This window comes from Cupressus sempervirens, chromosome 7 (genome assembly GCF_028749045.1).
Source record: "Cupressus sempervirens isolate cs-2001-9-10 chromosome 7, ASM2874904v1, whole genome shotgun sequence".
In the NCBI taxonomy this organism is placed as follows: domain Eukaryota; kingdom Viridiplantae; phylum Streptophyta; class Pinopsida; order Cupressales; family Cupressaceae; genus Cupressus; species Cupressus sempervirens.
Window position 1 is genome coordinate 271,511,374 of NC_143124.1, and position 14,175 is coordinate 271,525,548.

The following is a 14,175-nucleotide window of genomic DNA, read 5'->3' on the forward strand; positions in this document are numbered from 1 at the left end:
TATATACATACATACATACATACATACATACATGTATAATTGTATGTATGCATGTATACATAGATGCATGCATGGATGCATGCATACATGCATATGCATAAATACAAGATATATATATGTATATATGTATTTATGTATGTATTCATCCATACATACATATATCTATGTATATATTGCATATATATATAGATATGCATGCATGCATGCATACATATATATATATATATATATATATGGATACATGCATGCATGCATAGATATATCTATGTATGTATGCAATATGTACATAGATATATGTATATATCTATGTATGCAACATCTATGTATATATGTATGTATACATGTATGAATGCATCCATCCATACATACATGTATCTATGTATACATACATGTATAAATGTATGTATACATGTATGCATGCATGCTTGCATACATCCATAGATCCATGCATGCATGGATGGATGCATCCGTTCATATATGTATCTATGTATATATACATACATGCCTACATATATATGTATATATGTATACGTATATTTATATATATATATGTATATATGCATGGATATGTATATGTATATGTATGTATGCATGCATATGCATACATATATGTATGTATAAATGCATGCATGCATCCATACATGCATGCATACATTCATACACATACATACATACATGTGTGTATCTATATTGTGTACATATATGTATGTATGCATGCATGCATCCATACATGCATGCATACATACATACACATACATAGATACATGCGTGTATGTATATTGCATACATATATGTATGTATGCATGCATCATACATATGTATATGTATGTATGCAAGCATGCATCCATACATGCATCCATTCATACATACATACATGTAGTTATGTATGTATTGATGCACACGCATGCATGCATGCATCATACATACATTTATGTATGTATGTATACATGTATGTATAGATGTGTATGTATGTATAGATACATACATCTATGTATGCATGTATATATGTATGTATTGACACACACACATGCATGTATACATACATATCGCATACATATATCGATGTATACATTGAATACATACATAGATATATCTATGCATGGATGCATGTATACATAAATATATTTATGAATGCATGCATGCATGCATATCTATGTATGTATGCAATATATACATAGATATATGTATATATGATTGCGTACATACATACATACATACATGTATACATTTATATATCTTGTATGTATGCATGCATGGATGCATACATCCATCCATGCATCTATGTATACATGCATACATACATGTATACATGTATGTATGTATGTATATATATGCATGCATACATATATATGTATGGATGCATACATACATGCATGAATGCATGCATATATCCATACATGTATATATGTATATAGATGCATACATATATATGTATGTATGCATGTCTGCATCCATACATACATATATCTATGTTTACATTGCATACATAAATAGATATATCTATGTATACATTGTATACATACATAGATATGCATGAATACATACATACATATATATATATATATATATATGTATGCATATCTATGTATGTATACATTGCATATACATACATACATACATACATACATACATATACATATATATATATATATATATATATGGATGCATGCATGTATGCATAGATATATCTATGTTTGTATGCAATGTATACATAGATATATGTATGTATGGATGGATGATTGTATAGATGTACGGATGCATGTGTGCATGCATCCGTCCATACATACATGTATCTATGTATACATACATGTATGCATGCATCCATCCATACATACATGTATCTATCCATGCATGCATACATGCATGCAAGCATCTATGCATACATGCATACATACATAGATGCATGCATGCATTATGCATCCATCCATGCATGCATAGATGCATAAATATATGCACGCATCTATGTATGACATAGATACCTGCATAGATGCATACATTATGCATCCATGCATCCATATGCATGGATGCTTAAATACCTGCATGGATCTATGTATATATGCACGTATGCATGGATGTAGTTGCTTGCATGGATATAGATGCATGCATGGATACATGCATGAATTTTTTTACGCATGCATACATGCATATGCATATATACAAGATATATACATGTATACATGTATGTATGTATGCATGCATGGATGTATGCATCCATGCATGGATATACATGCATGCATCTATGTATGCATGCATGCATGGATAGATACATGCATACATACAAGATATATACATGTATACATGTATGTTTAAATGCATGCATGCATATGCGTGGAGTCATACATACATATGCATCCATACAAGATATATACATGTATACATATATGTATGTATGCATGCATGCATGCATGCATGTATGCATGCTTGGATAGATACATGTATGTATGGATGCATGCATATGCATGGAGTCATACGCACATGCATGCATCTATGTATGGATGCATGTATGCATAGATGCATGTATGCATACATGCATATGCATGCATGGATAGATGCATGTGTGGATACATACATATGCATACATACAAGATATATACATGTATGTATGTATGCATGCATGTATGTATGTATGTATGTATATATCCATGCATGTATGTATGCATGGATACATACATGCATCCATGCATACATACATGCATGCAGGTATGCATGCATGGATAGATGCATGCATACATGCATATGGATACATACAAGATATATACATGTGATAGAGACATAGCCCAAGTACATAATGGACACAACAAAAAAGGGAAAATTATATTAACTGAAAAAATAAGCTAGTACAAACAGTATAGAGAAAATAAACTTAAAAACATGCCCTAAGGGCTTACAATAGCATAAATCTAGAGATAATTTCTCCTTTCAGTACCTCCTCTCAAACTCCACTCCGAACTACCTTTTACAATGCTAAAAATGTCTTTAAATAGACTCTAGAGGGTTAAGGACTAGGAATATATTCTAGAAAGTGCTAGTAGGCATCCACCGACCAAATAGAAGCCTCCATAAGTTGTGTTAGAAGTCGACGCAGATTTTGAAGAATCCAAAAATGAGAACCAAACTTTCGAGAGGCATAACTTTTGGACCATAGCTCCGATTGACATATGTATCTATGCATATGCAATGTATACATAGATATATGTATGGATAGATGCATGCGTGCATGAATGCATATATCTATATATACATTGCATACATTAATAGATATATCTATGCATGCATGCATGTATACATAGATATATCTATGTATGTATGTAATGTATACATAGATATATGTATGTATGGACGCATGCATGCATGTGTCAGAAACATACATATATCTATGTATACATTGCATACATACATAGATATATCTATGCATGCATGTATGTATCAAAGTATACATAGATATATGTATGTATACATAGACATATGTATGGATGGATGCATGCATGCATACATACATGTATGGATGTATTCATCCATGCATGCATACACGCATTCATGTATCCATGCATACATATATATGTATGCATGCATATATATACATACATACATACATGTATACATAGATGCATGCATACATTCATATGCATATATACAAGATATATACATGTTTACATGTATTTATGTATGTATGCATCCATACATACATATATCTATGTATATATTGCTTACATACATAAATATGCATGCATGCATGCATAGATATATCTATATATACAATATATATGTATATATGTATGAATGCATCCATCCATACATACATGTATCTATGTGTACATACATATTGCATATGCATCCATGCATGCATGCATCTATATATGAATACATGCATGCATACATATATGTATATACATAGATATATGTATATATCTATGTATACAATATGTATGTATATACGTATGTATACATGTATGAATGTATCCATCCATACATACATGTATCTATGTATACATACATATTGCATATGCATGCATGCATGCATGCATCTATGTATACATACATATATAAATGTATGTATACATGTATGCATGCATGCTTGCATACATCCATAGATGCATTCATGTATGGACGGATGCATCCGTTCATACATGTATCTATGTATGTATATACGTATATGTATTTATATGCATGCATATGCATACATATATGTATATGTATATATATACGTATATGTATGCATGCATATGCATACATATATGTGTATATATATATATATGTATGTATGTATGGATATGTATATATGTATGTATAAATGGACCATATATATGTATATGTATGTATGCATGCATACATACACATACATACATACATGTGCGTATGTATATTGCATACATATATGTATATATGCATGCATCATACATATTTATATGTATGTATGCAAGCATTCATACATACATACAGATACATACATACATGTATATATGTATATATATGTAAGCACACATACATACACATACATACATGTATGTATGGATGTGTATGTATGTATAGATACATACATCTATGTATGCATGTATGTATGTATGTATTGACACACACGCATGCATGTATACATACATATTGCATACATAGATATATACATATATCTATGTATACATTGCATGCATACATAGATATATACATATATCTATGTATACCTTGCATACATACATAGATATATATATGCATGCATGCATATCTATGTATGTATGCAATATATACATAGATATATGTATGTATGGATGTATACATCAATACATACATACATGTATACATGTATATATCTTGTATGTAAGAATATGCATGTATGCACGCATACATACATGCATGGATGCATACATCCATCCATGCATCTATGTATACATGCATACATACATGTATAAATGTATGTATGTATGTATCTATATGCATGCATACATATATATGGATGGATGCATACATGCATGCATATATTCATACATGTAGATATGTATATAGATGCATACATATATATGTATGTATGCATGCTTGCATCCATACATACATATATCTATGTTTACATTGCATACATAAATAGATATATCTATGTATACATAGATATGCATGCATACATACATACATATATATATCTATGTATACATTGCATATGCATAGATGTGCATGCATACGTACATACATACATATATATCTATGGGTGCATGCATGCATGCATAGATATATCTATGTATGTATGCAATGTATACATAGATATATGTATGTATGGATGCATCACTGCATAGTTGTATGGAAGCATGCATGCATGCATGCATCCATCCATACATACATGTATCTATGTATACATACATGTATGCATGCATCCATCCATACATACATGTATCTATCCATGCATGCATGCATACATACATACATGTATATATCTTGTACGTACGCATATTCATGTATGCATGCATACATGTATACATACATAGATGCATGCATGCATCCATGCATATGCGTGCATCCATACATACATTTATCTATTTATGAAATAGATACACGCATGGATGCATGCATCCAATCATGCATAGATGCATGCATATGCATGGATGCATAAATACATGCACGCATCTTTGTATGACATAGATACATCCATAGATGCATACATTATGCATCCATGCATGCATATGCATGGATGCTTAAATACGTGCATGGATATATGCATGTATGCATGGATGTAGATGCATGCATAGATAGATGCATGGATTTTTGTATGCATGCATACATGCATATGCATACATACAAGATATATACATGTATACATGTATGTATGTATGCATGCATCCATGCATGGATATACATGCATGCATCTATGTATGCATGCATGCATGGATAGATGCATGCATACATACATGCATGCATTTATGCATGCTTGGATAGATGCATGCATGTATGGATGGATACATGCATACATGTATACATACATAGATACATGTATGTATGGATGCATGCATATGCATGGAGTCATACATACATATGCATCCATACAAGATATATATATGTATACATGTATGTATGTATGCATGCATGTATGCATGCTTGAATGGATACATGTATGTATGGATGCATGCATATGCATGGAGTCATACGCACATGCATGCATACATGCATATGCATGGATGGATAGATGCATGCATCTATGCATGCATGGATACATACATATGCGTACATACAAGATATATACATGTATGTATGTATGTATGCATGTATGTATGTATGTATGTATATATCCATGCATGTATGCATGCATGGATACATACATGCATCCATGCATACATACATGCATGCAGGTATGCATGCATGGATAGATGCATGCATAGATGCATATGCATACATACAAGATATATATATGTGATGGGGACATAGCCCAAGTACAGAGTAGACACAACAGAAAATGAGAAATTATATTAACTTAAAAAATAAGCTAGTACAAATAGTATAGATAAAATAAACTTAAAAACATGCACTAAGAGCTTACAATAGCATAAATCTAGAGATAATTTCCCCTTTCAGTACCTCCTCTCAAACTCCACTCCGAACTATCTTTTACAATGCCAGAAATCTCTTTAAATAGACTCTGGAGGGTTAAGGACTAGGAATACATTCTAGAAAGTGCTAGCAGGCATCCGCTAACCAAATAGAACCCTATAGAAGCTGCGTTAAAAGTCGACGTAGATCTAGAAGAATCAAGAAATGATAACCAAACTTCTGAGAGGCATAACTTTTCAACCATAGCTCCGATTGACATATGTATCTATGCATATGCAATGTATACATAGATATATGTATGTATGGATACATGCATGCATGCATGCATATATCTATATATACATTGTATGCATACATAAATATATGTATGTATGGATGCATGCATGCATACATCTATGTATGCATGTATGTATCAATGTATACATAGATATATGTATGTATACATAGACATATGTATGTATGGATGCATGCATGCATACATACATATATATGTATGCATCTATATACATACATACATGTATGGATGTATGCTTCCATGCATGCATACACGTATGCATGTATGCATCCATTAATATAAATGTATGCATGCATAAATATACATACATACATACATGTATATATAGATGCATGCATACATGCATATGCATACATACAAGATATATACATGTATACATGTATTTATGTGTGTATGCATCCATACATACATATATCTATGTATATATTGCATACATACATAGATATGCATGCATGCATGCATGCATACATACATATATATATCTATGTATACATGCATGCATGCATAGATATATCTATGTATGTATGGAATGTATACATAGATATATGTATATATCTATATATGCAATATGTATATATATATGTATGTATACATCTATGAATGCATCCATCCATACATCCATGTATCTATGTATACATACATATTGCATATGCATCCATGCATTCATGCATCTATGTATACATACATGAATAAATGTATCTATACATGTATGCATGCATGCTTGCATACATCCATAGATGTATGCATGTATGGATGAATGCATCCGTTCATACATGTATCTATGTATGTATACATGCATGCATACATATATATGTATATACGTATATGTATATGCATGCATGCATATGCATACATATATTTATATACATAGATATATTTATATATCTATGTATGCAATATGTATGTATATACATACATATACATGTATGAATGCATCCATCCATACATACATGTATCTATGTATACATACATGTATAAATGTATGTATACATGTATGCATGCATGCTTGCATACATCCATAAATGCATCATATATAAGTATATGTATGTATGCATGCATGCATCCATTCATGCATGCATACATACATGCACATACATACATACATGTGTGTATGTATATTGCATATATATATATATATATGCATTGATCATACATATCTATATGTATGTATGCAAGCATGCATACATACATACACATACATACATACATACATACATGTATGTATGTATTGATACACACACATGCATGCATGCATGCATCATACATATGTTTATGTATGTATGCATACATGTATGTATGGATGTGTATGTATGTATAGATACATACATCTATGTATGCTTGTATGTATGTATGTATTGACACACACACATGCATGTATACATACATATTGCATACATAGATATATACATATATCTATGTATACATTGCATACATACATAGATATATCTATGCATGCATGCATGTATCCATAGATATATATATATATGTATGCATGCATGCATGCATATCTATGTATGTATGCAATATATACATAGATATATGTATGTATGGATGCATACATCCATACATACATACATGTATACATATATATATCTTGTATGTAAGCATATGCATGTATGCACGCATACATACATGCATGGATGCATACATCCATCCATGAATCTATGTATACATGCATACATACATGTATAAATGTATGTATGTATGTATATATATGCATGCATACATATATATGGATGGATGCATACATATATATGTATGTATGCATGCCTACATCCATTTATACATATTTCAATGTATACATTGCATATGCATAGATATGCATGCATACATACATACATACATATATATCTATGGATACATGCATGCATGCATAGATATATCTATGTATGTATGCAATGTATACATAGATATATGTATGTATGGATGCATGACTGCATAGATGTATGGATGGATGCATGCATGCATCCATACATACATGTATCTATGTATACATACATGTATCTATCCATACATGCATACATGCATGCATGTATGTATGCATGGATGCATACATACATACATACCTGTATACGTGTATATATCTTGTATGTATGCTTATACGTGTACGCATGCATCTATCCATGCATGCGTAGATGCATGCATATCTGCATGCATGCATACATACATAGATGCATGCATGTATGCATCCATGGATACATCCATACATGCATAGATGCATGCATGTATCTATGCATCCATGCATATGCATGCATCCATACATGCATGTATCTATTTACGACATAGATACATGCATGTATGCATGCATCCATGCATGCATGGATGGATGCATCCAAGCATGCATAGATGCATGCATATGCATAGATTCATAAATACATGCATGCATCTATGTATGACATAGATACATGCATAGATGCATACATTATGCATCCATGCATGCATATGCATGGATCCTTAAAGACCTGCATGCATCTATGTATATATGCATGTATGCATGGATGTAGATGCATGCATGGATGTAGATGCATGCATGGATAGATGCATTGATGTATGTATGTATGCATGGATGGATGTATGCATCCATGCATGCAAGGATGTATGCAAATACATGCATGCATATATGTATTTATTCATGCATGCATGGATAGATGCATATGCATACATAAAAGATATATACATGTATACATGTATGTATGTATGCATGCGTCCATGCATACATACATGCATGCATTTATGTATGCTTGGATAGATACATGTATGTGTGGATGGATGCATGCATACGTGTATACATACATAGATTCATGTATGTATGGAGTCATAGATACATATGCATACATACAAGATATATACTTGCATACATTTATGTATGTATGCATGCATCCATGCATACATACATCTATGTATGCATGCATGCATGTATTTATGCTTGGATAGATACATGTATGTATGTATGTATGTATGCATGTATGCATAGATGCATGCACACATACATGCATTGATAGATGCATGCATACATGCATATGCATATATACAAGATATATACATATATACATGTATGTATGTATGCATGCATCATGCATACATACATGCATGCATACATGCATATGCATACATACAAGATATATACATGTATACATGTATGTCTATATGCATGCATCCATGCATACATACATGCATGCATCTATGCATGCATGGACAGATAAATGTATGTATTGATGGATGCATGCATACATGTATACATAAATACATATATTCTGTCATGCATCCATACATACATATATCTATGTATACATTGCATACATACATAGATATATCTATACATGCATGCATGTACACACACACACACACACACACACACATATATATATATGCATGCATGCATATTTATCCATATGCAATGGATGCATATAAATGTGTGTATGGATGCATGCATGCATCCATACATACATATATCTATGTATACATTGCATACATACATAGATATATCTATGTATGCATGCATGTATACATAGATATATATATATATTTGGATGCATGCATGCATACATATATATCTATGCATCTATATACATACAAACATACATGGATGTATGCATCCATGCATTCATAGATGCATGCATGTATGTATGCATCCATACACATATATGTATGCATGCATATATAAACATTCATACATACATGTATACATATATGTATGCATGTATACATAGATGCATAGATGCATGCATGCATACATACAAGATATATACATGTATAAATGTATGTATGTATGTATGCATCCATAGATACATATATTTATGTATATATTGCATACATATATCTTTATATATATTGCATACAATCATAGATATGCATGCATACATACATACATACATACATATATATATACATGCATGCATGCATAGATATATCTATGTATGTATGAAATATATACATAGATATATGTATATATCTATGTATTGACACACACACATGCATGCTTGCATGCATCATACATACATACATATATCTATGTATGCAATATGTATGCATACATGTATGAATGCATCCATCCATACATACATGTAGCTATGTATACATAGATATTGCATTTGCATGCATGGATCTATTTATACATAGATGTATCTATGTATGTATACATGTGTACATGCATGCATGCCTACATCGATACATACATGTATATATGGATGTGTATATATGTATACTTACATACATACATGTATCCATGTATGTATGTATGTATTGACACACACACATGCATGCTTGCATGCATGCATCATACATACGTATATGTATGTATCCATACATGTATGTATATATGTATGTATGCATACATGCATAGATATATCTATGCATGCATGGATAGATGCATAGATACTGATGCAGGAGAATCCAGAGGTATAAGGGCAATCCTGTGTCACCAAAAAAATATATACTTAGACTTAGTTTCTATTTTATGTGTTTTCATTTTTGTATACCATTTGGGTCAAATAAAGGTTCCAACTCTCATAGTTCCACTATCAGTGTGTTAGAAAATCTTGAAAAAATAAGAGCATGCAATTTGGCCATTATTTTGGTGACCTAAAAAGTGTGAATTGGCCAGATGAATGTAATTTTGATTTAGAGCATTTCAAAAAAATAATCAGGTCAAAAGGCTCCACGGTTTGAAAGTTATTGCAGTTTTTTGAGTTCTGGAGACCTCTTAAGAATGCTTTAAAGTTAGGTTAGGTGCATTAAATGACCTCAAAAAGGGCCAAAAAATGAGGAATTAGCTAATCTTGTCCATAGGGCTATAGAGAAATTTTAGAGCTTTGCAAAAATGTAAACAGTTTGTCAATCGGAGCTACGGTTCAAAAGTTATGCCTCCCAAAAGTTTAGTTACCATTTCTGCATTCTTCTAGATTTGCACCAACTTTTAACACAGCTTCTAGAACCTTCTATTTGGTCGGTGGATGCCTACTAGCACTTTCTAGAATGTACTCCTAGTCCTTAACTCTCTGGGGTCTATTTAAGGAGATTTTTGGCATTGTAAAAGGTAGTTCGGAGTGGAGTTTGAGAGGAGGTACTAAAAGGAGAAATTATCTCCAGATTTATGCTATTGTAAGCCCTTAGGGCATGCTTTGAAGTTTATTTTCTCTATACTATTTGTATTAGCTTATTTTCTCATTTAATACAATTTTCCTTTTATGTTGTGTCTATTCTATTGTTGGGTTGTGTCCCATCAGATACATGTATGGATCTATGTATATATGCATACATCCATAGATACATGATGCAGGAGCATCCAGAGGTATAAGGGCAATCCTTTGTCACCCAAAAAAAAGTACTTAGACTTAGTTTCTATTTCATGTGTTTTTATTTTTGGATACCCATTTGGGTCAAATAAAGGTTCTAACTCTCACAGTTCCACTATCAGTGTTCTAGGATAGAGTATTTGGACACCTTGGGATACATGTAAATCTTGAAAAAAATAGGAGTATGTAATAGGGCCATCATTTCAGATAAAATAGAAGGTGTAAATTGGTCAGATGAATGTAATTGTAATTCAGAGCATTTTAGAAAAAGAATCCAATCAAAAAGCCCCACGGTTTGAAAGTTATTGCAGTTTTTTGAGTTTTAGAGACCTCCTAAGCATATGCAATATGTATGTATACATAGATGCATGTATGTATGGATGGATGCATTCATACATGTATACATACATACATACATACATATTGCATACGTAGATATATACATATATCTATGTATACATGGCATACATACATAGATATATCTATGCATGCATGCATGCATGCATATCTATGTATGTATGAAATATATACATAGATAAATGTATGTATGAATGCATACATACATAAATACATGTATACATGTATACATGTATATATCTTGTATTTATGCATATGCATGTATGCATGCATCCATGCATACATCTAAGTATACATGCATAAATACATGTATACATGTATGTAAGTATGTATATATATGCATGCATACATATATAAGTATGGATGCATACATGCATGCATGTATGCATGGATGGATGCATACATCCATACATGTATTTATGTATATAGATGCATACATATATATGTATGTATGCATGCATGCATCCATACATACATATATCTATGTATACATTGCATATATACATAGATATATCTATGTATAGATGCATGCAATGGTGGTAGCACAGATAATTTTGTATTAGAGGAGATGGTCTCTAAGCTAAAGTTCAAGAGGGAGAGACATCCCCAGCCCTATTGCATTGCTTGGGTGAAAGATGATCATAAGGTCCTGGTTCATGAACAATGTTTAGTAAAATTCAAAATTAGGAGTTACCATGATGAAGTTCTCTGTGATGTTACTCCGATGTATGTTTTCCATCTATTATTGGATAGACCATGGCAGTTTGATAGACATGCAGTACATGATGGACATGCAAACACATACCCTCTGACAAAGGATGGAGTTCGCCACAAATTGAAGCCCATGAAAAAAGATGGTGAAAAGGTATGTAGTAGTGCTAAGATTTGTCTTGTTGATGGAAGAAAGTTTTTAGATGGCATGAAACATCGGCGTATGTGCTATGCTTTGATTCCTAGGAAAGATAAATAAGGTATGTTTTGAAGTCTTTTTTCTCTGTACTAGATGTATTAGCTTATTTACAAAGTTAACAAAATTTCCCTTTCCTATTGTGTATGTGCTATGCTTGGGTGGTGTCCCCATCAACCAAGGGTCATGAACTCACTCCACTAGCCTCAATCCAAAAGTATGGATTCTACATGAATCCCAATGTCCATGAAATAAAGAAAAGCTCCAAAAGAAACCATAATAGGTATAAAATCACTTAACTGAACACAATGTCAAGAGTATGGATGCAACATGCATCCCAAGGCATCGAAAAAGTGCAAAAGTGGTCTAACTGATATCCAAATGGATCATCAAGGTCCACGAGCCACATTATGCCAAAAAAGCTCAAGAAAATAGGGCGGCATTCAAAACGAGGTAAAAACCTCAAATTTTGAAAAAATTGCAAAATTAAAACCCATTTGGCCTTTGGGCACAAAAATCCCAAAAGTCCAAAAATAAATGGAATCAGACACCGTATGAAAAAATAGCCATCATAATGGTGTAAAATCCCAAACCCTCATCCCGAAAAATAGGGAAATATTCATACCTACCCAACTAGGTAGAACTAACATAAAGAAATGGAGGGGAACACTAGTTCTTAGCCTCCAAACAAACGCCTGCAAAAAGAGAAGTAGAAACGGAGCAGAAACAATAAAATAGGAAAGGTCTACCTCACAGCCAAAAGGGCAAAATGGGAATCTGAACCATAAAATAAATAGCCC